We start from the raw sequence: 26,184 nt of genomic DNA, 5'->3' as shown, positions 1-26,184 counted from the left end.
CCTACAGTCTGTTCACAATAACAGTAATACACACTTATTTTCCTTGTTGTATTTGTAATGAGTAACGATGAAGAGGAAAAGTCATGCATAACAGTAAGAGACGGTAAGATGAAGCCTAGATAGCCTACAGCCATGACTAAATAACAGCAGAGAGAGAGACCACAAGTTCGCGTTAGTCTGAAATGGCACTCTATTCCCTAGATAGTGCACTAGAGGACAAAAGTAGTGCGCTATCTAGGGAATATAGTTCCATGTGGGACTCAACTACAGAGTTTCTTAGAAGCACTGAAGCGAAAGCAGAAGCAGGCATCACTACGACGAGAGAGAGCTGAGAGGCATTCTGTGGTCTAAAGAAAACTACTACTCATCTACGACTCGTTTATCACCATGTTAGTAAAGCTATAGTGAAGCCGAGGAGATGAGAGAGAGAGACGGTTATCTGACTGAGGAGACAGAGACTGTTTAAGGTGCATGCTACGGAGATCTGACAGGGGACAGTTGACTATTGATGGGTGATGAGATAAATTGATTGAGGAATTGATCACAATATTGATAAAGGATAACAGATCAAAGTACTAAGTTGGTGTGTCTACCATAGACATAGAATGACTGGTAACTACTAGTGGTAATTGTAGTTCTACGCTGTATACTGTTTTACAGTTGTATCTGAGAAGAAGATTGCATGTTCAGGTTTCACTGTTGAGTTTAATTCTGGAAGCCAGGTGAGATTTGTTTTGATTGATGTAGTTGGTTGTTGCTACAGTAGTTGATGTATCGTTCTCCCTACAGCAGACGCGAGAGGAGCAAGGAGCTCCCGGGTTCACGACAGGGTGGTGATATTGGAGCGGCCACCGGGTGGCGCCACGATCCTCTGTGCTGAGCGTCGGGGGATGTGGTCGTCAATCTGAGTTCCTGTATCGGAGAACAAGAACAAAGATCTGTTACAAACAATTGAGTACATTTTGGGTTCTGATAGGGGCAAGGCAGTATAACTAGGATTTGAAATAACCATTGTACAGCTTCCCAAATCCCTGACCTTAGATGTAACTACAGCTATACTGTAGCTATGGCTATAATTGGTCCTGTGTGGTTCAACAGAGACAGTAAACAGAGCTAGAAGTTAGACCGTCATAAGACTGACAGGATAGACAGGACTCCCAATTAGAAAGATGATTGGCTGAAACAAGGGAATGGGAGTGAGATGGTCAGAGTGAGAGAGAAGGAGGGAGAGGGGAGGAAGAGGGGGAGGGAGAGGGGAGGAAGACGGAGAGTGTGGAAGAGAGGGAGATGGGGGGAGAGAGAGTGAGAAGGGAGAGAGAGGGGAGGAAGACGGAGAGTGTGGAAGAGAGGGAGATGGGGGGAGAGAGAGTGAGAAGAGAGAGAGAGAGTGAGAAGGAGGGAGATGGGGGGGAGAGAGAGTGAGAAGGAGGGAGATGGGGGGGAGAGAGAGTGAGAAGGAGGGAGAGGGGAGGAAGACGGAGAGTGTGGAAGAGAGGGAGATGGGGGGGAGAGAGAGTGAGAAGGGAGAGAGAGAGATAAGGTGCTTATAGACAGAGACACTGAGAGAAAAGGAAGGACAAAGAAATATTTAAATAATAGAACCCTGACAGCAAGACAAAAGGAGACAGTTTCCTGTCTGGTACTTCCAGGGAGTGAAAGAGATCTTAATGAGAAGAACCCTGAATAAATAAAGGTTAAATGTAAAAAGTGAGGAGAAACATCCACACCCAGTAAAGAGTAGACAAAGCTTACCCATACCGGATAGAGTGAAACCAGACCGGTGCAGGTCCCTGGTGGGGCCGAGGGGGCCCTTCCCTGGGCACTGGGGCCCCCTGCTGGAGGGAGTGGCCGGCACTGACTTAGTCATGCTGATGACGTCATGGACCGGTCCATCATAGTTCCCTCGGGGGACGCCACGGGCATCAGCCATCTGAAGAGGGAGGATAATGTCATGTTAAGGATAATGTAGATCATCAACCATCTGGAGAGAATGTCATGTTAGGATAATGTAGAGCATCAACCATCTGGAGAGAATGTCATGTTAGGATAATGTAGATCATCAGCCATCTGGAGAGAATGTCATGTTAGGATAATGTAGATCATCAACCATCTGGAGAGAATGTCATGTTAGGATAATGTAGAGCATCAACCATCTGGAGAGAATGTCATGTTAGGATAATGTAGATCATCAACCATCTGGAGAGAATGTCATGTTAGGATAATTTAAATCACCAGCCATCTGGGGAGAATGTCATGTAAAGGATAATGTAGATCATCAACCATCTGGAGAGAATGTCATGTTAGGATAATGTAAAGCATCAACCATCTGGAGAGAATGTCATGTTAGGATAATGTAAATCATCAACCATCTGGAGAGAATGTCATGTTAGGATAATGTAAATCATCAACCATCTGGAGAGAATGTCATGTTAGGATAATGTAGATCATCAACCATCTGGAGAGAATGTCATGTTAGGATAATTTAAATCACCAGCCATCTGGGGAGAATGTCATGTTAGGATAATGTAAATCATCAGCCATCTGGAGAGAATGTCATGTAAAGGATAATGTAGATCATCAACCATCTGGAGAGAATGTCATGTTAGGATAATGTAGATCATCAACCATCTGGAGAGAATGTCATGTTAGGATAATGTAAATCATCAGCCATCTGGAGAGAATGTCATGTTAGGATAATGTAAATCATCAGCCATCTGGAGAGAATGTCATGTAAAGGATAATGTAGATTTCAGCCATCTGGAGAGAATGTCATGAAAAGGATAATGTAATTAACTTTTTATGGCTGCAGGGGCAGTATTGAGTAGCTCTGATTAAAGGTGCCCATTTCAAACGGCCTCGTACTCAATTCTTGCTCGTACAATATGCATATTATTATTACTATTGGATAGAAAACACTCTCTAGTTTCTAAAACCGTTTGAATTATATCTGTGAGTCAAACAGAACTCATTTGGCACAAACTTCCTGACCAGGAAGTGGAAAGTCTGAAATCGATGCTCTGTTCTACTTCCTGCCTATACATGGGCATGATACGTAAGAGTCTACGTGCACTTCATAGACCTTCCCCTGGATGTCAAGTGGCTGTGAGAGAAGAAATGTAGTGTTTATCTTGGTCTGAGTTGGAATACAAGCTCTTTGTATGACGTGTCCCTCATTTCCGGTACTCTGGGGAGCGCGAGGTGGACAGTGGGATTGCCTTCTGTTTAGCTGCCGTTATGGACGACTACTATCTCCGGCTTTGATTTTATTTGATACATGTGACCATATCATCGTAAAGTATGTTTTTTCAATATAGTTTAATCAGATTATTGAAATTTTTTCGGGAGTTTTGCCGTGTTCCGTTCTCTGACTTTGTTGACGATGGAGAGATCCGTGCCACTTGGCTAGTGCGCGTGCTAAATCAAGAGGGAAAGTTGCCGTTCTAAATCCAAACAACGATTGTTCTGGACAAAGGACACCTTGTCCAACATTCTGATGAAAGATCAGCAAAAGTAAGAAACATTTTATGATGCTATTTCATATATCTGTCGTACATGTGAACTAGTCGTGGGCGCCCAACGTTTGGGTACTCTAGCTATACCGAAGCTGCATATCGTAATGAAGTTATTTTTAGAATTCTAACACTGCGATTTCATTAAGAACTAATGGATCTATCATTTCCTATACAACATGTATTTTTTAGTTATGTTTATGAATAGCTATTTGGTCAGAATATGTGTGTCAGAAAAAGTGTCAGGAAAAATCCGGACGTAGTGGGAAAAAGTAGCTAAGTTAGCACAATGTGTAACCATTGATTTCAGCTCTAAATATGCACATTTTCGAACAAAACATAAGTGTATGTATAACCTGATGTTATAGGACTGTCATCTGAGGAAGAAAATCAAGGTTAGTCAAAAATTATATATCTTTTGCTTGTTTGTTACGATCGCTTACTTTTGCTACTGGGAAATTGCTTGTGTTTTTGGCTATTGTGGTAAGCTAATATAACGCTATATTGTGTTTTCACTGTAAAACACTTGATAAATCGGAAATATTGCCTGGAATCACAAGATGCCTGTCTTTCAATTGCTGTACACTATGTATTTTTCAGAAATGTTTTATGATGAGTATTTAGTTATTTGGCGTTGGTGTCTGTAATTATTCTGTCTGCTTTCGGTGCAATTTCTGATTGTAGCTGCAATGTAAACTATGATTTATACCTGAAATATGCACATTTTTCGAACAAAACATAGATTTATTGAATATTATGTTATAAGACTGTCATCTGATGAAGTTGTTTGTTGGTTAGTTTGGTTGGTTCTTGGTTAGTTAGGTTGGCTTTGTGCATGCTACCTGTGCTGTGAAAAATGTCTGTCCTTTTTTGTATTTGGTGGTGAGCTAACATAAATATACGTGGTGTTTTCGCTGTAAAACATTTTAAAAATCGGACATATTGGCTGGATTCACAAGATGTGTACCTTTCATATGCTGTATTGGACTTGTTAATGTGTGAAAGTTAAATATAAAAAAATATATATATTTTGAATTTCGCGCCCTGCACTTGAGCTGGCTGTTGTCATAAGTGTACCGACGTCGGGCTTGCAGCCATAAGAAGTTTTAAGAGGATAATGTAGCCTTCATCATAAAACATTTGGTCACCTGTTAAAAAGGGATTTACTGTATAATATACACTAAGTAAAGGATGGGAAGAGAGTTATGCCACATTTGTCAAAGCACAAGTTGCGATGGACTTTTATACTATCACACTCTGTTACTCTGCGTAGCCATTAGCCCTTAGCCGTTAGCCGTAAGCCGTTAGCCGTTATCCGTTAGCGTTTAAATTGCTGCAAGTGCACTTCAAAAGCACAGTTTCTTTAAAACCTAATGTGGTAGAGTTTCAGGCCTCTGTCTGTAAAGTGTACCTCTCGCTTTAGGTGACTTCTGCAACAGGATAATGACAGGGCCATTTAGGGATGGATTGTTCTTGTTCCTCTTTAGCTCTCAGCTCTTACCCTTCACTGGTTCTCTGATTTTATCTCTTACTCTGCTGCGGGCTTTGAGAAATTATACAACTGAATGGTGGCAAAAGCTTTAACACAATGAAATGTCCCTCTCACTTCAAGTGAGATCTGCAACACGATAATGACAAGGACATTTAACACCCCTACTGCTCCTCTTTTTGGACAGAACATCTGTGTCCTCAATAGCCCATTCAATTCCCAACCTGGCCCCATTCCATCATGGCCACATAATCATCCCCTTCATTCCTAATTGGGATATATCACTCCTCACCGCTACACCATGTTAGCTGATGAGTGGTAAACCTTTTGGCACAAAATGGTCACGTGAATTACTCAAGTGGATGCCACACATTGGTGGTGGATGAGGTGAGTTCTCCCTTACTATGTACAGCTTTTTGAGTACCTCAGTAGGTAAAAAGGCGCTACATTAATCCAATCTAATATTATTTGTATTAGCCGTTAGCTCCTAGCTCTTACCCTGCTAGCATTAGCTCCTAGCTCTTACCCTGCTAGCATTAGCTCCTAGCTCTTACCCTGCTAGCATTAGCTCCTAGCTCTTACTCTGCTTCTATAATTTATGCCACCTGCTCCTCTTTTTTGGTGGTACTGTATGTCAATTTTCTCATCAGCTTTTACCCTGCTGTGCTTTTACCCTGCTAGCATTAGCCCCTAGCGCTTACCCTGCTAGCATTAGCCCCTAGATCTTACCCTGCTAGCATTAGCCCCTAGCTCTTACCTTGCTAGCATTAGCCCCTAGCTCTTACCCTGCTAGCATTAGCTCCTAGCTCTTACTTTGCTTCTATAATTTATGCCACCTGCTCCTCTTTTTTGGTGGTACTGTATGTCAATTTTCTCATCAGCTTTTACCCTGCTGTGCTTTTACCCTGCTAGCATTAGCCCCTAGCGCTTACCCTGCTAGCATTAGCCCCTAGATCTTACCCTGCTAGAATTAGCCCCTAGCTCTTACCTTGCTAGCATTATCCCCTAGCTCTTACCCTGCAAGCATTAGCCCCTAGCTCTTACCCTGCTAGCATTAGCTCCTAGGTCTTACCCTGCTAGCATTAGCTCCTAGGTCTTACCCTGCTAGCATTAGCTCCTAGGTCTTACCCTGCTAGCATTAGCTCCTAGCTTTTACCCTGCTTCTGTAATTTATGCCACCTGCTCCTCTTTTTTGGTGGTACTGTAGGTCAATTTTCTCATCAGCTTTTACCCTGCTGTGCTTTTACCCTGCTAGCATTAGCCCCTAGCGCTTACCCTGCTAGCATTAGCCCCCAGCTCTTACCCTGCAAGCATTAGCCCCTAGCTCTTACCCTGCTGTGCTTTACCCTGCTAGCCCTTAGCCGCTAGCTCTTACCCTGGTTAGCCTTCATCTCTCTTCTCTTATCCTGCTGGTTGTTAGCCCCTAGCTCTTACCCTGGTTAGCCTTCACCTCTCTTCTCTTACCCTGCTGGTTGTTAGCCCCTAGCTCTTACCCTGGTTAGCCTTCCTCTCTCTTCTCTTACCCTGCTGGTTGTTACCCCCTAGCTCTTACTCTGGTTAGCCACCATCTCTCTTCTCTTACCCTGCTGGTTGTTAGCCCCTAGCTCTTACCCTGGTTAACCTTCCTCTCTCTTCTCTTACCCTTCTGGTTGTTAGCCCCTAGCTCTTACCCTGGTTAGCCTTCCTCTCTCTTCTCTTACCCTGCTGGTGTTAGCTGCTAGCTCTTAACCTGGTTAGCCTTCATCTTTCTTCTCTTACCCTGCTGGTGTTAGCTGCTAGCTCTTACCCTGGTTAGCCTTCCTCTCTCTTCTCTTACCCTGCTGGTGTTAGCTGCTAGCTCTTAACCTGGTTAGCCTTCATCTTTCTTCTCTTACCCTGCTGGTTGTTAGCCCCTAGCTCTTACCCTGGTTAGCCTTCCTCTCTCTTCTCTTACCCTGCTGGTGTTAGCTGCTAGCTCTTAACCTGGTTAGCCTTCATCTTTCTTCTCTTACCTTGCTGCGTGCTTTGATCCTCTTGTAGACGTAGTCAGGGTAAGCTTTCCTGGGTACGAAGCGTCCAGAGCCCTCTGTGACGTTCAGCTTGCCCCCCTCCAGGACGATCTTCCCCTGGCTGATCACTACCACCGGGGCTCCCCGGACCTCCATGCCCTCAAAGATGTTAATCTCCACTGTCTGGAAACACACACAAGGACAGAATAATGAACATCCAGCTCAGACATGATATCATCATCATCATCATCATCACACCCTTACAGACAGACGGACAAAACTCCTCCCTGACAGACAGACGGACAAAACTCCTCCCTGACAGAGAGACAGGCAGATAGACAGACACATTGGAGAGGGTTGTCTGATTTATGTCTGGAGGTTGACTGTGAAAGAGAGTTGTGTGTGTGTGTGTGTGCGTGCGTGTGCGTGCGTGTGTGTGTACCAGTGTGTGTGTGTGTGTACCAGTGTGTGTGTACCAGTGTGTGTGTGTGTGTGTGTACCAGTGTGTGTGTGTGTGTACCAATGTGTGTGTGTACCAGTGTGTGCGTGCGCGTGTGCGTGTGTGTGTACCAGTGCGTGTGTGCGTGTGTGTGTGTGTACCAGTGTGTGTGTGTACCAGTGCGTGCGTGTGTGTGTACCAGTGTGTGTGTGTGTGTGTGTGTGTGTACCAGTGCGTGTGTGTGTGTGTGTGTGTGTGTACCAGTGTGTGTGTGTGTGTACCAGTGTGTGTGTGTGTGTACCAGTGCGTGTGTGTGTACCAGTGCGTGTGTGTGTACCAGTGCGTGGGTCGCGGCTGAGATGGTCTTGGTCTCCTTGGGGTTCCAGATCACGATGTCTGCGTCTGACCCCACGGCGATCCTTCCTTTACGAGGATACAGGTTGAACAGCTTGGCAGCGTTGGTGCTCGTCACCGCAACAAACTCATTCTCATCCATCTTGCCTGTCGCCTGGGGAATACGGAACAAAAACATCCTCTTCACCATCAGGAAAGAGCTGTCTTTTATACAACAATGCAAAGACGTTACTGTTAAGGACATATCGCATCATTGTGAAAACCAGTGAAGAAGAAGAAGAAGCAACAACAGTAACAACAACAGATGTGTCCTACGGTGGTCTAGCTGTCTAAACTGCTGCCTCCAGATCATATATACAGCTGCAGCATCGCTTTGAATTAGGCCAACTGCAAAAACTCTTTATTTCCCACTGTAAAGCACACAACGCTCAAAAAAAGAAACCTTTAAAAAAGAAACAACAAAAGATAACATACCACAGCCTTCTCCCAGACGATGGCGAGCCTCTCCTCGATGCCGTTAGTTCCCTCAGGGATGAGGGTGAAGTTGTCTTTCCCAACAGCTTTCTGGGCCGTCGAGAAGGTGCTGTGGCCACTGGCCGTCACCTGAAGGTCTCCACTGTGGACCAAGAGAACAGGACAGTCAGACCACTGTGGACCAAGAGAACAACACAGTTAGACCACTGTGGACCAAGAGAATAGGACAGTCAGACCACTGTGGACCAAGAGAACAGGACAGTCAGACCACTGTGGACCAAGAGAACAGGACAGTCAGACCACTGTGCACCAAGAGAACAGGACAGTTAGACCACTGTGGACCAAGAGAACAGGACAGTCAGACCACAGCACAGTGAGTCACCATCAGGGATGACTGAGAGAACAGCACAGTGAGTCACCATCAGGGATGACTAAGAGAACAGCACAGTGAGTCACCATCAGGGATGACTAAGAGAGCAGCACAGTGAGTCACCATCAGGGATGACTAAGAGAACAGCCCAGTGAGTCACCATCAGGGATGACTAAGAGAGCAGCACAGTGAGTCACCATCAGGGATGACTAAGAGAACAGCCCAGTGAGTCACCATCAGGGATGACTAAGAGAACAGCCCAGTGAGTCACCATCAGGGATGACTAAGAGAACAGCACAGTGAGTCACCATCAGGGATGACTGAGAGAACAGCCCAGTGAGTCACCATCAGGGATGACTAAGAGAACAGCACAGTGAGTCATCAGGGATGACTAAGAGAACAGCCCAGTGAGTCACCATCAGGGATGACTAAGGGAACAGCCCAGTGAGTCACCATCAGGGATGACTAAGAGAACAGCACAGTGAGTCACCATCAGGGATGACTAAGAGAACAGCCCAGTGAGTCACCATCAGGGATGACTAAGAGAACAGCACAGTGAGTCACCATCAGGGATGACTAAGAGAACAGCCCAGTGAGTCACCATCAGGGATGACTAAGAGAGCAGCACAGTGAGTCACCATCAGGGATGACTAAGAGAGCAGCACAGTGAGTCACCATCAGGGATGACTAAGAGAGCAGCACAGTGAGTCACCATCAGGGATGACTAAGAGAGCAGCACAGTGAGTCACCATCAGGGATGACTAAGAGAGCAGCACAGTGAGTCACCATCAGGGATGACTAAGAGAACAGCACAGTGAGTCACCATCAGGGATGACTAAGAGAACAGCCCAGTGAGTCACCATCAGGGATGACTGAGAGAACAGCCCAGTGAGTCACCATCAGGGATGACTAAGAAAACAGCACAGTGAGTCACCATCAGGGATGACTAAGAGAACAGCACAGTGAGTCACCACCAGGGATGACTAAGAGAACAGCCCAGTGAGTCACCATCAGGGATGACTAAGAGAACAGCCCAGTGAGTCACCATCAGGGATGACTAAGAGAACAGCCCAGTGAGTCACCATCAGGGATGACTAAGAGAACAGCCCAGTGAGTCACCATCAGGGATGACTAAGAGAACAGCACAGTGAGTCACCATCAGGGATGACTAAGAGAACAGCACAGTGAGTCATCATCAGGGATGATTGAGAGAAAAGCACAGTGAGTCACCATCAGGGATGACTAAGAGAACAGCACAGTGAGTCACCATCAGGGATGACTAAGAGAACAGCCCAGTGAGTCACCATCAGGGATGACTAAGAGAACAGCACAGTGAGTCACCATCAGGGATGACTAAGAGAACAGCACAGTGAGTCATCATCAGGGATGATTGAGAGAAAAGCACAGTGAGTCACCATCAGGGATGACTAAGAGAGCAGCACAGTGAGTCACCATCAGGGATGACTAAGAGAACAGCACAGTGAGTCACCATCAGGGATGACTAAGAGAACAGCACAGTGAGTCACCATCAGGGATGACTAAGAGAACAGCCCAGTGAGTCACCATCAGGGATGACTAAGAGAACAGCACAGTGAGTCACCATCAGGGATGACTAAGAGAACAGCACAGTGAGTCATCATCAGGGATGATTGAGAGAAAAGCACAGTGAGTCACCATCAGGGATGACTAAGAGAGCAGCACAGTGAGTCACCATCAGGGATGACTAAGAGAACAGCACAGTGAGTCACCATCAGGGATGACTGAGAGAACAGCACAGTGAGTCATCATCAGGGATGATTGAGAGAAAAGCACAGTGAGTCATCATCAGGGATGACTAAGAGAACAGCACAGTGAGTCACCATCAGGGATGACTAAGAGAACAGCACAGTGAGTCACCATCAGGGATGACTAAGAGAACAGCACAGTGAGTCACCATCAGGGATGACTAAGAGAACAGCACAGTGAGTCACCATCAGGGATGACTAAGAGAACAGCACAGTGAGTCATCATCAGGGATGATTGAGAGAAAAGCACAGTGAGTCACCATCAGGGATGACTAAGAGAACAGCCCAGTGAGTCACCATCAGGGATGATTGAGAGAAAAGCACAGTGAGTCACCATCAGGGATGACTAAGAGAACAGCCCAGTGAGTCACCATCAGGGATGACTAAGAGAACAGCACAGTGAGTCACCATCAGGGATGACTAAGAGAACAGCACAGTGAGTCACCATCAGGGATGACTAAGAGAACAGCCCAGTGAGTCACCATCAGGGATGACTGAGACCACAGAAGCTGATTCACTAATTAATAATCTATTTTCTGGTTGTTTTAGAGTGAATCCACTTTTTCTTCGTTGAACAATGTCCGCAAGAGCGTCGAACGGTGTCCGTGAGCGCGTCGAACGGTGTCCGTGAGCGCGTCGAACGGTGTCCGTGAGCGCGTCGAACGGTGTCCGTGAGCGCGTCGACCGGTGTCCGTGAGAGCTTTGAAGTATGTGCTAAATGCATAAGTACATCAGATATAATTCAGAAATGTTCTGTCTTTGTTCTAGTGTCTGTGTCTCTATGGCTGCGTTTACACAGGCAGCCCAATTCTGATCTTTTGCCACAAAATTTTATTTTTGACCAATCAAAATCAGATCTTTTGTCAATAAATGGGAAAGATCAGAATGGGGCTCCCTGTGTAAACACAGATTATGTGTTCTCACCAGGAAAGCAGGGAGTTGAGGTAGTCAGGGGTGCTGGGGTCTGGGTTGAGGGGCGGGGACATGACGAACGCTGCAGCCTTAGCCCAGTTCTTACTCCAATAGTGTGATCCGTCTGTCCCAAGGCTGGCTGTGATTGGCTCGCCATAAACCACCATGCCTGAAAATCATCCAATGAAAAAAGACGAGGTATTTGTACAAGAAATATCAGTTTTTCAGAAACATTTTTGCCAGGTCAACAACAAATGTGTTTAGCCATCAAAGAATGTATGACACAGAAATGATTTCCAAAGTAAAGTTGATATTGAATCGCTAAACCCAGTCTCACCCTTCTTCCTGGCCTTGGCAATGACATCAGCAGCCGACTTGCTCATCACCTTGGTGATGTAGAGAGGACAGTTGGCCTGCTTGGCGATGGTGATGGCCCGGTACACTGCCTCTGTCTCCACCTAGTGGTCACACATTAAACACCTTACTGTAACACCTCAACCAACAATTATTTTTATTTTTTTTCAGTTTAAGAACAAATTGTTATTTACAATGACGGCCTAGGAACAGTGGGTTAACTGCCTTGTCAGCAGTTCATTTTTTACCTTGTCAGCTCGGGGATTCAATATAGCAACCTTTCGGTTACTGGCCCAACGCTCTAACCACTAGACTACCTGCCGCCCCAAATCCCGGTTTCCACTAGTTACAACAGCCATAATGTCAAAATTGGCTATATCATAATTGGTTTTATTTATTTAAGGTTAGGTTTAGGCATAAGATTTGCAGCGTGGTTAAGGTTAGGATTCAGGTTACACACCAAAAAGGTCCATAGGAGAACACTTTTTGATTCCAGGTAGAACCCTTTTTTGTTCCAGGTAGAACTCTTTTGGGTTCCATGTAAAACCCTCTGTAGAAAGGGTTCTACATGGAACCGAAAGGGGTTCTACCTGGAACCAAAAGGGTTCTACCTGGAACCAAAAATAATTATATGGCTGTCTTCTTATGGGGACAGCCGTAGAACCCTTTTAGGTTCTAGATAACATATTTTCTTCTAAGAGTGTAGGCTTAGGTTTAAAATCAGATTTTAAGAAGGGAAATGGTAGAAATAGGTTTAAGTCTTTGTGGCTGTGGTAACTAGTGACGACCACAAATCACTTGGGTAACACTACCACTCCCGAGTGGCGCAGTGGTCTAAGGCACTGCATCTCAGTGCTAGAGGCGTCACTACAGACACCCTGGTTCCATTCCAGACTGTATCACAACTGGCCGTGATTGGGTGTCCCATAGGGCGGTACACAATTGGCCCAGTGTCGTCTTGGTTTGGCCGGGGTAGGCTGTCATTGTAAATAAGAATTTGTTCTTAACTGACTTGCCTAGTTAAATAAAGGTTAGATTTTTTTTAAATCAACTAATAAAAATGCTCAGACCATGACCTTGGCTCTCCTAACGTAGGTGCAATATGGTAACGTCCATCTCTACCTGAAAAAGGCTCGGGACACACATACTCAGCCTGGTCATTGTTAATAACAATATGTTCTTAACTGACTTGCCTAGTTAAATAAAGATGTTCTTTTTTTATTAAAAAGAGGACTAGCCACTCCTCAGAGCCTGGATCCTCCCTAGGTTTCTTCCTAGGTTCCTGCCTTTCTAGAAGGTTTTTCCTAGCCACCATGCATCTACATCAACATTGCTTGCTGTTTGGGGTTTATCACTTTGTGACTACAGCTGATGTAAAAAGGGCTTTAATAGAATACATTTGATTGATTTAGATGACAATATTCAGTCTCCTTTCCATTATTGCATCAATGGGAGAGTGGCAAATTCATCCACAAGGTATTTTCAACAAGCAATGGCATGTCTAGTCTCCTGGTTTCAAACCACTCTGGCACTAACAGTAACACTGGCTCAGAACAAGATACTGTTGTGTGATCATGTAAATGAGGCTATTGTTTATACAGAGACAGGAAGTCCCTACCTCCTCTGGGTGACACAGCACATGTCCCTCAGGCCCAGTGATCCCCATCTCCAGTAGTCGCTTCTGCTCCTATATAGATAGAAGGGGAAAGACGGAAACTACACTTCACATGGTGCAACCAAAGACAGCAGTTTATTCTGCTCCTATATAGAAAGAAGGGGAAAGACAACTGAAGATGTCCTTTGCCCAGGAGAGATATGCCCAGTCACTGTCAAAGGCCAGTAGTAAAATAAGTATTTCAAGTCAACAGGACAGTAGCCTACCTCGTCAATGATGTCTCCGTTCTCAGCGTGAACCTGAGCGATGGCACCCAGGTCTCTAATGATACCAAAAATCTCATACATCTGGCATGGGAAAGAGATAGAAACAAGGGGTGTTTCTCAAAATGCAAACTACCGTGCTCTGAGGATGCAAATTGGATGCAAGTCGGAGAATGAGTGTTTCTCAAAATGCATACTACCGTGCTCCACACTCTCATCCTCTAAATGCGTTCTCTTGAGTACGTTCTCTTGTTTGGTTTCTATTGTTGCCATTGTCCTGGCTGGAAGAAGGTTCGGTGAATGTGGAGGTGCAGCGTGAGGTAATACAGTAGGGGGAGTGATGCTCAGAGTGAGGTAATACAGTAGGGGGAGTGCTGCTCAGCGTGAGGTAATACAGTAGGGGGAGTGCTGCTCAGCGTGAGGTAATACAGTAGGGGGAGTGCTGCTCAGCGTGAGGTAATACTGTAGGGGGAGTGCTGCTCAGCGTGAGGTAATACAGTAGGGGGAGTGCTGCTCAGCGTGAGGTAATACAGTAGGGGGAGTGCTGCTCAGCGTGAGGTAATACTGTAGGGGGAGTGCTGCTCAGCGTGAGGTAATACAGTAGGGGGAGTGCTGCTCAGCGTGAGGTAATACAGTAGGGGGAGTGCTGCTCAGCGTGAGGTAATACAGTAGGGGGAGTGCTGCTCAGCGTGAGGTAATACAGTAGGGGGAGTGCTGCTCAGCGTGAGGTAATACAGTAGGGGGAGTGCTGCTCAGCGTGAGGTAATACAGTAGAGGGAGTGCTGCTCAGCGTGAGGTAATACAGTAGGGGGAGTGCTGCTCAGCGTGAGGTAATACAGTAGGGGGAGTGCTGCTCAGCGTGAGGTAATACAGTAGGGGGAGTGCTGTTCAGCGTGAGGTAATACAGTAGGGGGAGTGCTGCTCAGCGTGAGGTAATACAGTAGGGGGAGTCCTGCTCAGCGTGAGGTAATACAGTAGGGGGAGTGCTGCTCAGCGTGAGGTAATACAGTAGGGGGAGTCCTGCTCAGAGTGAGGTAATACAGTAGAGGCAGTGCTGCTCAGCGTGAGGTAATACAGTAGGGAGAGTGCTGCTCAGCGTGAGGTAACACAGTAGGGGGAGTGCTGCTCAGCGTGAGGTAATACAGTAGAGGGAGGTGCAGAGTGAGGTAATACAGTAGGGAGAGTGCTGCTCAGCGTGAGGTAATACAGTAGGGGGAGTGCTGCTCAGCGTGAGGTAATACAGTAGGGGGAGTGCTGCTCAGCGTGAGGTAATACAGTAGGGGGAGTGCTGCTCAGCGTGAGGTAATACAGTAGAGGGAGTGCTGCTCAGCGTGAGGTAATGCAGTAGGGGAGTGCTGCTCAGTGTGAGGTAATACAGTAGGGGGAGTGCTGCTCAGCGTGAGGTAATACAGTAGGGGGAGTGCTGCTCAGCGTGAGGTAATGCAGTAGGGGAAGTGCTGCTCAGCGTGAGGTAATACAGTAGGGAGAGTCCTGCTCAGCGTGAGGTAATACAGTAGGGGAGTGCTGCTCAGTGTGAGGTAATACAGTAGGGGGAGTGCTGCTCAGCGTGAGGTAATACAGTAGGGGGAGTGCTGCTCAGCGTGAGGTAATACAGTAGGGGGAGTGCTGCTCAGCGTGAGGTAATACAGTAGAGGGAGTACTGCTCAGCGTGAGGTAATACAGTAGAGGGAGTGCTGCTCAGCGTGAGGTAATACAGTAGGGGGAGTGCTGCTCAGCATGAGGTAATACAGTAGGGGGAGTCCTGCTCAGCGTGAGGTAATACAGTAGGGGGAGTGCTGCTCAGCGTGAGGTAGTACAGTAGGGGGAGTCCTGCTCAGCATGAGGTAATACAGTAGGGGGAGTGCTGCTCAGCGTGAGGTAATACAGTAGGGGGAGTGCTGCTCAGCGTGAGGTAATACAGTAGGGGGAGTGCTGCTCAGCATGAGGTAATACAGTAGGGGGAAGTCCTGCTCAGCATGAGGTAATACAGTAGGGAGAGTGCTGCCCAAATGGAATGTTTTACTCAAGAGAACGTCCTCGGAAAATACACTTGGAGCATGAGAGTACGGAGCACGGTAGTATGCATATTGAGAAACACCCAAGGTTATTGTTTACATTACATTTTAGAGAAGTCTGAATGAATAGTTTGAAGAAATAAAACTTACCTGACTATCTGAGCTCTGGAATTTGTCCTTGTAAGCCATGAAGATCAAGAAGGAATTGACTCCTGGAAAAATTCAAACGTAACACATTTCAAACGATTTCAAGGAATTGAATTTCTCGCATTTGAAAATCACAGGCATGTGCAGATGTGTGTACATGTCTGTGCTCTCCTGTGTGTGATTATGGTTGTGTCGTTGTGTGTGTGTGTTAGTGCATGAGTGAGTTTGAGAGTTCAGCTGGGTGAGAGAGAGAGTTGGTGGGCTGCCTGGCTGTCTGTGTGGACTAGTGAGTGTAGCTCAGCTGGGTGAGAGAGAGTTGGTGGGCTGCCTGGCTGTCTGTGTGGATTAGTGAGTGTAGCTCAGCTGGGTGAGAGAGAGTTGGTGGGCTGACTGGCTGTCTGTGTGGATTAGTGACTGTAGCTCAGCTGGGTGAGAGAGAGTTGGTGGGCTGACTGGCTGTCTGTGTGGATTAGTGAGTGTAGCTCAGCTGGGTGAGAGAGAGTTGGTGGGCTGACTGGCTGTCTGTGTGGATTAGTGAGTGTAGATCAGCTGGGTGAGAGAGAGTTGGTGGGCTGACTGGCTGTCTGTGTGGATTAGTGAGTGTAGCTCAGCTGGGTGAGAGAGAGTTGGTGGGCTGACTGGCTGTCTGTGTGGACTAGTGACTGTAGCTCAGCTGGGTGAGAGAGAGTTGGTGGGCTGACTGGCAGTCTGTGTGGACTAGTGAGTGTAGCTCAGCTGGGTGAGAGAGAGTTGGTGGGCTGCCTGGCTGTCTGTGTGGATTAGTGACTGTAGCTCAGCTGGGTGAGAGAGAGTTGGTGGGCTGACTGGCTGTCTGTGTGGATTAGTGACTGTAGCTCAGCTGGGTGAGAGAGAGTTGGTGGGCTGACTGGCTGTCTGTGTGGATTAGTGAGTGTAGCTCAGCTGGGTGAGAGAGAGTTGGTGGGCTGACTGGCTGTCTGTGTGGATTAGTGAGTGTAGATCAGCTGGGTGAGAGAGAGTTGGTGGGCTGACTGGCTGTCTGTGTGGATTAGTGAGTGTAGCTCAGCTGGGTGAGAGAGAGTTGGTGGGCTGACTGGCTGTCTGTGTGGACTAGTGACTGTAGCTCAGCTGGGTGAGAGAGAGTTGGTGGGCTGACTGGCAGTCTGTGTGGACTAGTGAGTGTAGCTCAGCTGGGTGAGAGAGAGTTGGTGGGCTGCCTGGCTGTCTGTGTGGATTAGTGACTGTAGCTCAGCTGGGTGAGAGAGAGTTGGTGGGCTGCCTGGCTGTCTGTGTGGATTAGTGACTGTAGCTCAGCTGGGTGAGAGAGAGTTGGTGGGCTGACTGGCTGTCTGTGTGGATTAGTGACTGTAGCTCAGCTGGGTGAGAGAGAGTTGGTGGGCTGACTGGCTGTCTGTGTGGATTAGTGAGTGTAGCTCAGCTGGGTGAGAGAGAGTTGGTGGGCTGACTGGCTGTCTGTGTGGATTAGTGAGTGTAGATCAGCTGGGTGAGAGAGAGTTGGTGGGCTGACTGGCTGTCTGTGTGGATTAGTGACTGTAGCTCAGCTGGGTGAGAGAGAGTTGGTGGGCTGACTGGCAGTCTGTGTGGACTAGTGAGTGTAGCTCAGCTGGGTGAGAGAGAGTTGGTGGGCTGACTGGCTGTCTGTGTGGATTAGTGACTGTAGCTCAGCTGGGTGAGAGAGAGTTGGTGGGCTGACTGGCTGTCTGTGTGGATTAGTGAGTGTAGCTCAGCTGGGTGAGAGAGAGTTGGTGGGCTGCCTGGCTGTCTGTGTGGATTAGTGAGTGTAGCTCAGCTGGGTGAGAGAGAGAGTTGGTGGGCTGACTGGCTGTCTGTGTGGATTAGTGAGTGTAGCTCAGCTGGGTGAGAGAGAGTTGGTGGGCTGACTGGCTGTCTGTGTGGATTAGTGAGTGTAGCTCAGCTGGGTGAGAGAGAGTTGGTGGGCTGACTGGCTGTCTGTGTGGATTAGTGAGTGTAGATCAGCTGGGTGAGAGAGAGTTGGTGGGCTGACTGGCTGTCTGTGTGGATTAGTGAGTGTAGCTCAGCTGGGTGAGAGAGAGTTGGTGGGCTGACTGGCTGTCTGTGTGGACTAGTGACTGTAGCTCAGCTGGGTGAGAGAGAGTTGGTGGGCTGACTGGCAGTCTGTGTGGACTAGTGAGTGTAGCTCAGCTGGGTGAGAGAGAGTTGGTGGGCTGCCTGGCTGTCTGTGTGGATTAAGTGACTGTAGCTCAGCTGGGTGAGAGAGAGTTGGTGGGCTGCCTGGCTGTCTGTGTGGATTAGTGACTGTAGCTCAGCTGGGTGAGAGAGAGTTGGTGGGCTGACTGGCTGTCTGTGTGGATTAGTGACTGTAGCTCAGCTGGGTGAGAGAGAGTTGGTGGGCTGACTGGCTGTCTGTGTGGATTAGTGAGTGTAGCTCAGCTGGGTGAGAGAGAGTTGGTGGGCTGACTGGCTGTCTGTGTGGATTAGTGAGTGTAGATCAGCTGGGTGAGAGAGAGTTGGTGGGCTGACTGGCTGTCTGTGTGGATTAGTGACTGTAGCTCAGCTGGGTGAGAGAGAGTTGGTGGGCTGACTGGCAGTCTGTGTGGACTAGTGAGTGTAGCTCAGCTGGGTGAGAGAGAGTTGGTGGGCTGACTGGCTGTCTGTGTGGATTAGTGACTGTAGCTCAGCTGGGTGAGAGAGAGTTGGTGGGCTGACTGGCTGTCTGTGTGGATTAGTGAGTGTAGCTCAGCTGGGTGAGAGAGAGTTGGTGGGCTGCCTGGCTGTCTGTGTGGATTAGTGAGTGTAGCTCAGCTGGGTGAGAGAGAGAGTTGGTGGGCTGACTGGCTGTCTGTGTGGATTAGTGAGTGTAGCTCAGCTGGGTGAGAGAGAGTTGGTGGGCTGACTGGCTGTCTGTGTGGATTAGTGAGTGTAGCTCAGCTGGGTGAGAGAGAGTTGGTGGGCTGACTGGCTGTCTGTGTGGATTAGTGAGCATCATGAGTCTCTAGTGCATACTAGTGCATCATAGTGTATGTGTCTCTAGTGTTGTCACCTGCAGTAATCCTCACAGGTGTGTGTGTGTGTGTGTGTGTGTGTGTGTGTGTGTGTGTGTGTGTGTGTGTGTGTGTGTGTGTGTGTGTGTGTGTGTGTGTGTGTGTGTGTGTGTGTGTGTGTGTGTGTGTGTGTGTGTGTGTGTGTGTGTGTGTGTCTGTATTCTCCTAACAGCAGAGTATCAGACACATTACCACAACACCATTATCAGCAGAGTATCAGACACATTATCACAACACCATTAACAGCAGAGTATCAGACACATTATCACAACACCATTAACAGCAGAGTATCAGACACATTATCACAACAGAGTATCAGACACATTATCACAACACCATTAACAGCAGAGTATCAGACACATTATCACAACACCATTAACAGCAGAGTATCAGACACATTATCACAACACCATTAACAGCAGAGTATCAGACACATTATCACAACACCATTAACAACAGAGTATCAGACACATTATCACAACACCATTATCAGCAGAGTATCAGACACATTATCACAACACCATTAACAGCAGAGTATCAGACACATTATCACAACACCATTAACAGCAGAGTATCAGACACATTATCACAACAGAGTATCAGACACATTATCACAACACCATTAACAGCAGAGTATCAGACACATTACCACAACACCATTAACAGCAGAGTATCAGACACATTACCACAACACCATTAACAGCAGAGTATCAGACACATTATCACAACACCATTAACAGCAGAGTATCAGACACATTACCACAACACCATTAACAGCAGAGTATCAGACACATTATCACAACACCATTAACAGCAGAGTATCAGACACATTATCACAACACCATTAACAGCAGAGTATCAGACACATTATCACAACACCATTAACAGCAGAGTATCAGACACATTATCACAACACCATTAACAGCAGAGTATCAGACACATTACCACAACACCATTAACAGCAGAGTATCAGACACATTATCACAACAGAGTATCAGACACATTATCACAACACCATTAACAGCAGAGTATCAGACACATTATCACAACACCATTAACAGCTGGACATGACCTCTTTCAAAGTTATTTTTGGTAATATCATCTGATGTATTCTCATCTAGTAGTTATATGGTAGGGAAACGATTTAAGAGTCATATTGGGTGGTTTTGTGTCAGACAGACTGAGATTTGAAGACAGACACAGGCAGATCCTGAACATCCTGAAACAATACCTTTATCCTTCACCAGACGCTCCATCTCTTCAAAGAGTCCGTCGTGCCAGCGGGTGATGTCCATGTGGAGGGAGTAATCACAGCAGGACCCCTGTCTGCTATGTCCTTCCACTGGTCGTAGGCCCCCAGGAGGCTGGCACCATGCTCAGGGACCACATGGTCAACTAGAGGACAGGAGAGAAGAAGAGGACCAGGTCAACTACAGGACAGGAGAAAAGAAAAGGACCAGGTCAACTATAGGACAGGAGAGAAGAAGAGGACCAGGTCAACTATAGGACAGGAGAGAAGAGGACCAGGTCAACTATAGGACAGGAGAGAAGAAGAGGACCAGGTCAACTATGGGACAGGAGAGAAGAAGAGGACCAGGTCAACTATAGGACAGGAGAGAAGAAGAGGACCAGGTCAACTACAGGACAGGAGAGAAGAAGAGGACCAGGTCAACTATAGGACAGGAGAGAAGAAGAGGACCAGGTCAACTATGGGACAGGAGAGAAGAAGATGACCAGGTCAACTATAGGACAGGAGAGAAGAAGAGGACCAGGTCAACTATGGGACAGGAGAGAAGAAGATGACCAGGTCAACTATAGGACAGGAGAGAAGAAGATGACCAGGTCAACTATAGGACAGGAGAGAAGAAGAGGACCAGGTCAACTATAGGACAGGAGAGAAGAAGAGGGAACAGGTCAACTACAGGACAGGAGAGAAGAAAAGGACCAGGTCAACTATAGGACAGGAGAGAAGAAGAGGACCAGGTCACTATAGGACAGGAGAGAAGAAGAGGACCAGGTCAACTAGAGGAGAGGAGAGAAGAAGAGGACCAGGTCAACTATAGGACAGGAGAGAAGAAGAGGACCAGGTCAACTACAGGACAGGAAAGAAGAAGAGGACCAGGTCAACTATAGGACAGGAGAGAAGAAGAGGACCAGGTCAACTATAGGACAGGAGAGAAGAAGAGGACCAGGTCAACTATAGGACAGGAGAGAAGAAGAGGGAACAGGTCAACTACAGGACAGGAGAGAAGAAAAGGACCAGGTCAACTATATGGACAGGAGAGAAGAAGAGGGAACAGGTCAACTATAGGACAGGAGAGAAGATGAGGACCAGGTCAACTATAGGACAGGAGAGAAGAAGAGGACCAGGTCAACTACAGGACAGGAGAGAAGAAGAGGCCAGGTCAACTACAGGACAGGAGAGAAGAAAGAGGACCAGGTCAACTATAGGGACAGGAGAGAAGAAGAGGACCAGGTCAACTACAGGACAGGAGAGAAGAAGAGGACCAAGGTCAACTATAGGACGGGAGAGAAGAAGAGGACCAGGTCAACTATAGGACAGGAGAGAAGAAGAGGACCAGGTCAACTATAGGACAGGAGAGAAGAAGAAGACCAGGTCAACTATAGGACAGGAAGAAGAAGAGGACCAGGTCAACTATAGGACAGGAGAGAAGAAGAAGACCAGGTCAACTATAGGACAGGAGAGAAGAAAGAGGACCAGGTCAACTATAGGACAGGAGAGAAGAAGAGGACCAGGTCAACTATAGGACAGGAGAGAAGAAGAAGACCAGGTCAACTATAGGACAGGAGAGAAGAAGAAGACCAGGTCAACTATAGGACAGGAGAGAAGAAGAAGACCAGGTCAACTATAGGACAGGAGAGAAGAAGAGTGACCAGGTCAACTATAGGACAGGAGAGAAGAGGACCAGGTCAACTATAGGACAGGAGAGAAGAAGAGGACCAGGGTCAACTATAGAACAGGAGAGAGAGAGGACCAGGTCAACTATAGGACAGGAGAGAAGAAGAAGAGGACCAGGTCAACTATAGGACAGGAGAGAAGAGGACCAGGTCAACTATAGGACAGGAGAGAAGAAGAGGACAGGTCAACTATAGGACAGGAGAGAAAGAAGAAGACTAGGTCAACTATAGGACAGGAGAGAAGAAGAGGACCAGGTCAACTATAGGACAGGAGAGAAGAAGAGGACCAGGTCAACTATAGGACAGGAGAGAAGAAGAGGACCAGGTCAACTATAGGACAGGAGAGAAGAAGATGACCAGGTCAACTATAGGACAGGAGAGAAGAGGACCAGGTCAACTATAGGACAGGAGAGAAGAAGAGGACCAGGTCAACTATAGGACAGGAGAGAAGAAGAAGACTAGGTCAACTATAGGACAGGAGAGAAGAAGAGGACCAGGTCAACTATAGGACAGGAGAGAAGAAGAGGACCAGGTCAACTATAGGACAGGAGAGAAGAATGACCAGGTCAACTACAGGACAGGAGAGAAGAAGAGGACCAGGTCAACTATAGGACAGGAGAGAAGAAGAGGACCAGGTCAACTATAGGACAGGAGAGAAGAAGAGGACCAGGTCCAACTATAGGACAGGAGAGAAGAAGAGGACCAGGTCAGCTATAGGACAGGAGAGAAGAAGAGGACCAGGTCAACTACAGGACAGGAGAGAAGAAGAGGACCAGGTCAACTATAGGACAGGAGAGAAGAAGAGGGACCGGTCAACTATAGGACAGGAGAGAAGAAGAGGAACCAGGTCAACTATGGGACTGACAGGGGAGAAGAAGAGGACCAAGGTCAACTATGGACTGACAGGGGAGAGAGGAAACACACACTGAGCAGAGGACTTCAACTCAGTTTCTTTCTTTCAAGATCGAAGACGATCCACGAATAACGTAACGACGCAAAGTCACAGAGTATCCATTAAAAAAACATCAGACTGATATTACCTCCAATGGTTATATCCCTAACAACACAGCTCACAATAACAGCCCTGTGGGGGTCTGCGCTGCTGTTTACACAGATCCAATAGAAGCTGGAGGCTGGAGGCTGTACTGTGCTGCTGTTTAGACAGATCCAATAGAAGCTGGAGGGCTGGAGGCTGTCTGTGCTGCTGTTTTAGACAGATCCAATAGAAGCTGGAGGCTGTCTGTGCTGCTGTTTAGACAGATCCAATAGAAGCTGGAGGCTGGAGGCTGTCTGTGCTGCTGTTTCGACAGATCCAATAGAAGCTGGAGACGGTTTGAGGGTAAAGTGTTCAGAGTAAAGTCTCTCTGACAGGCTGGGACAGCGTGACCCTGTTTCAGATGATCTAACTGCAGCACTCAGACATGCTCTCCTCTCCTCCAGCTCTCCTCCGTCTCCCCCTTTTTCTCCCCCCTGTCTCTAACCGCTCAGAGAGATTCCCTCTCAGCTGTCTCACTCGCTGCCACAAAGGAACACAAATTGTCTCCCTGATCTGATCCAGAGGCAGCTGCCCTACCCCTCCCTCTCCCTGTACCACCTCCCTTCATCTCTCTCCCTGTACCACCCCCCTCCATCTCTCTCCCTGTACCACCCCCCTCCCTCCTCTCCCTGTACCACCCACCTCCCTCCCTCTCCCTGTACCACCCCCTCCATCTCTCTCCCTGTACCACCTCCTCCATCCCTCTCCCTGTACCACCTCTCTCCACCTCTCCCTATACCACCCTCCATCCCTCTTCCTATACCATCCACTCCCTCCCTCTCCCTGTACCCACTCCCTCCCTCCCTCTCCCTGTACCCCTCCCCTCCCTCTCCCTGTACCACCTCCCTCCATCCCTCTCCCTGTACCACCTCCCTCCATCTCTCCCTATACCACTCCTCCTCCCTCCTCCCTCTCACTGTTCCACCTCCCTCCTCCCTCTCCCTGTACCAACTCCCTTCATCTCTCTCCCTGTTCCACCTCCCTCCATCTCTCTCCTGTACCACCCCCCTCCATCTCTCTCCCTATACCACCTCCCTCCATCTCTCTCACTGTTCCACCTCCCTCCACTCTCTCCCTGTACCACCCCCCTCCATCTCTCTCCTGTACCCACTCCCTCCCTCCCTCTCCCTGTACCACCTCCTCTCCCTGTACCACCTCCCTCCCTCCCTCTCCCTGTACCACCTCCCTCCATCTCTCTCCCTGTACCAACTCCTCCTCCCTCCTCCCTCTCACTGTTCCATCTCCCTCCTCCCTCTCCCTGTACCACCTCCCTTCATCTCTCTCCCTGTTCCACCTCCCTCCATCTCTCTCCCTGTACCACCCCCCTCCACCTCTCTCCCTATACCACCTCCCTCCATCTCTCTCACTGTTCCACCTCCCTCCATCTCTCTCCCTGTACCACCCCCCTCCATCTCTCTCCCTGTACCCACTCCCTCCCTCTCCCTGTACCACCTCCCTCCCTCCCTCTCCCTGTACCACCTCCCTCCCTCCCTCTCCCTGTACCACCTCCCTCCATCTCTCTCCCTATACCAACTCCTCCTCCCTCTCACTGTTCCACCTCCCTCCCTCCCTCTCCCTGTACCACCCCCTCCATCTCTCTCCCTATACCAACTCCCTCCTCCCTCTCACTGTTCCACCCCACCCTCCCTCTCCCTGTACCACTCCTCCTCCCTCCTCCCTCTGCCTGTACCACCCCCCCCCCCCCCCCCATCTCTCTCCCTGTTCCACCTTTCTCCAGTTAGGGTTAGTTAAGGTTAGGGTTAGTTAGGTTATGGTTAGTTAGGGTTAGGGTTAGGGTTAGTTAAGGTTAGTTGGGGTTAGGGTTATTAGGTTAGGGTTAGTTAGGGTTAGTTAAGGTTATGGTTAGTTGGGGTTATGGTTATTTAGGTTAGGGTTAGTTAAGGTTAGTTAATGTTAGTTAAGGTTAGTTAAGGTTAGTTAAGGTTAGTTAAGGTTAGTTAATGTTAGTTAAGGTTAGTTAATGTTAGTTAAGGTTAGTTAGGGTTAGTTAGGGTTAGTTAGGGTTAGTTAGTGTTAGTTAGGGTTAGTTAGTGTTAGTTAAGGTTAGTTAAGGTTAGTTAAGGTAGTTAGGGTTAGGGTCAGCAGTATAATAGAGGAACCCTACTGATCATGGTGGGTTAGGGGTAGTTAGGGTTAGTTAGGGTTAGTTAAGGTTAGTTAAGGTTAGTTAGGGTTAGGGTCAGCAGTATAATAGAGGAACCCTACTGATCATGGTGGTGCCCCTGCCAGGGCAGCCTTGGTCCCGTGGTAGAAGTCATCTGAAGGGCTCATGCCCAGCTGGGAGGTCTGGAGGCTGGTGTTCACGTCGACGCCCCGGGGATCACTGTGTCCGTAGGCATCAACCGTCTTCACCCCTCCTGGAACTAAAAGGTTCTCACCAATCTGCCTGGTGAGGAGGACACAGGCCATGGTACAGGACAATGGTCACATTCTAACAGCAACAACAGTTTGTGTGGTGTGGTGTGGTGTGTGTGTGTGTCTGTCTCCCTCTCTGTCTGCCTGTCTGTCTGTCTGTCTGTGTCTATATGTCTGTCTGCCTCTCTGTCTGCCCCTCTGTCTGCTGTCTGTCTGCTGTCTCTCTGTCTGCCTGGTCTATATGTCTGTCCGCCTCTCTGTCTGCCGTGTCTATATGTCTGTCTGCCTCTCGTCTGCCTGTCTGTCTGCCTGTGTCTATATGTCCATCTGCCTCTCTGTCTGCCTCTCTGTCTGCCTGTGTCTATATGTCTGTCTGCCTCTCCGTCTGCCTGTCTGTCTGCCTGTGTCTATATGTCCATCTGCCTCTGTCTGCCCTCTGTCTGCCTGTCTGTCTGCCTATGTCTATATGTCCGTCTGCCTCTGTGTCTCTGTCTGTGTCTTTGTCTGTATGTATGTGTGTCAATCTATCTGTCTGTGTGTCAATCTGTCTGTATGTGTGTCTGTGTGTGTGTTTCAGTCTGTGTGTGTGTTTCAGTCTGTCTGTGTGTCAATCTGTCTGTGTGTGTGTGTGTGTATCTGTGTGTGTCTGTGTATCTCTGTCTGTGTATCTGTGGGTGCGTGTGTGTCTGGTATCTGTGTGTGCGTGTGTGTCGGTATCTGTGTGTGTGTCTGTGTATCTGTGTGTGTGTCTGTGTATCTGTGTGTGTGTCTGTGTCTGTGTGTGTGTCTGTGTATCTGTGTGTATCTGTGTGTGTGTGTGTGTGTATCTGTGTGTGTGTTAACAGTAACATCTTACTTGATGGTGCCATCCTCCACATAGATGTCTGCGTAGAAAGACTGGTCGTCATTAACAATCTTTCCTCCTTTGATAATGAGGCGATCAGTCTGGAGACACAGGGACCATCAACATCAGTGAGGAACACAAATACACATTTACATGTTAGTCATTGCAGACACTCTTATCCAGAAGAACGGACAGTTAGTACCATCACCTTAAGGTAGCTTGGGGAGACAACCACATATCTCAGTCACATAACGACCAGTGTAATAAAGCGTA

The 26,184-nt window shown here is 47.8% G+C and overlaps 1 pseudogene; it reads right to left on the bottom strand.

Annotated features, from left to right (window-relative positions):
- Nucleotides 1–820: 820 nt before the first annotated feature.
- On the bottom strand, nucleotides 821–26,012 carry LOC120041253 (annotated as a pseudogene).
- Between the last annotated feature and the right edge of the window lie 172 nt (nucleotides 26,013–26,184).

The sequence above is a fragment of the Salvelinus namaycush genome, unplaced genomic scaffold, assembly GCF_016432855.1.
Source record: "Salvelinus namaycush isolate Seneca unplaced genomic scaffold, SaNama_1.0 Scaffold425, whole genome shotgun sequence".
NCBI lineage: Eukaryota > Metazoa > Chordata > Actinopteri > Salmoniformes > Salmonidae > Salvelinus > Salvelinus namaycush.
This window is presented reverse-complemented; position numbering and strand designations above follow the sequence as displayed.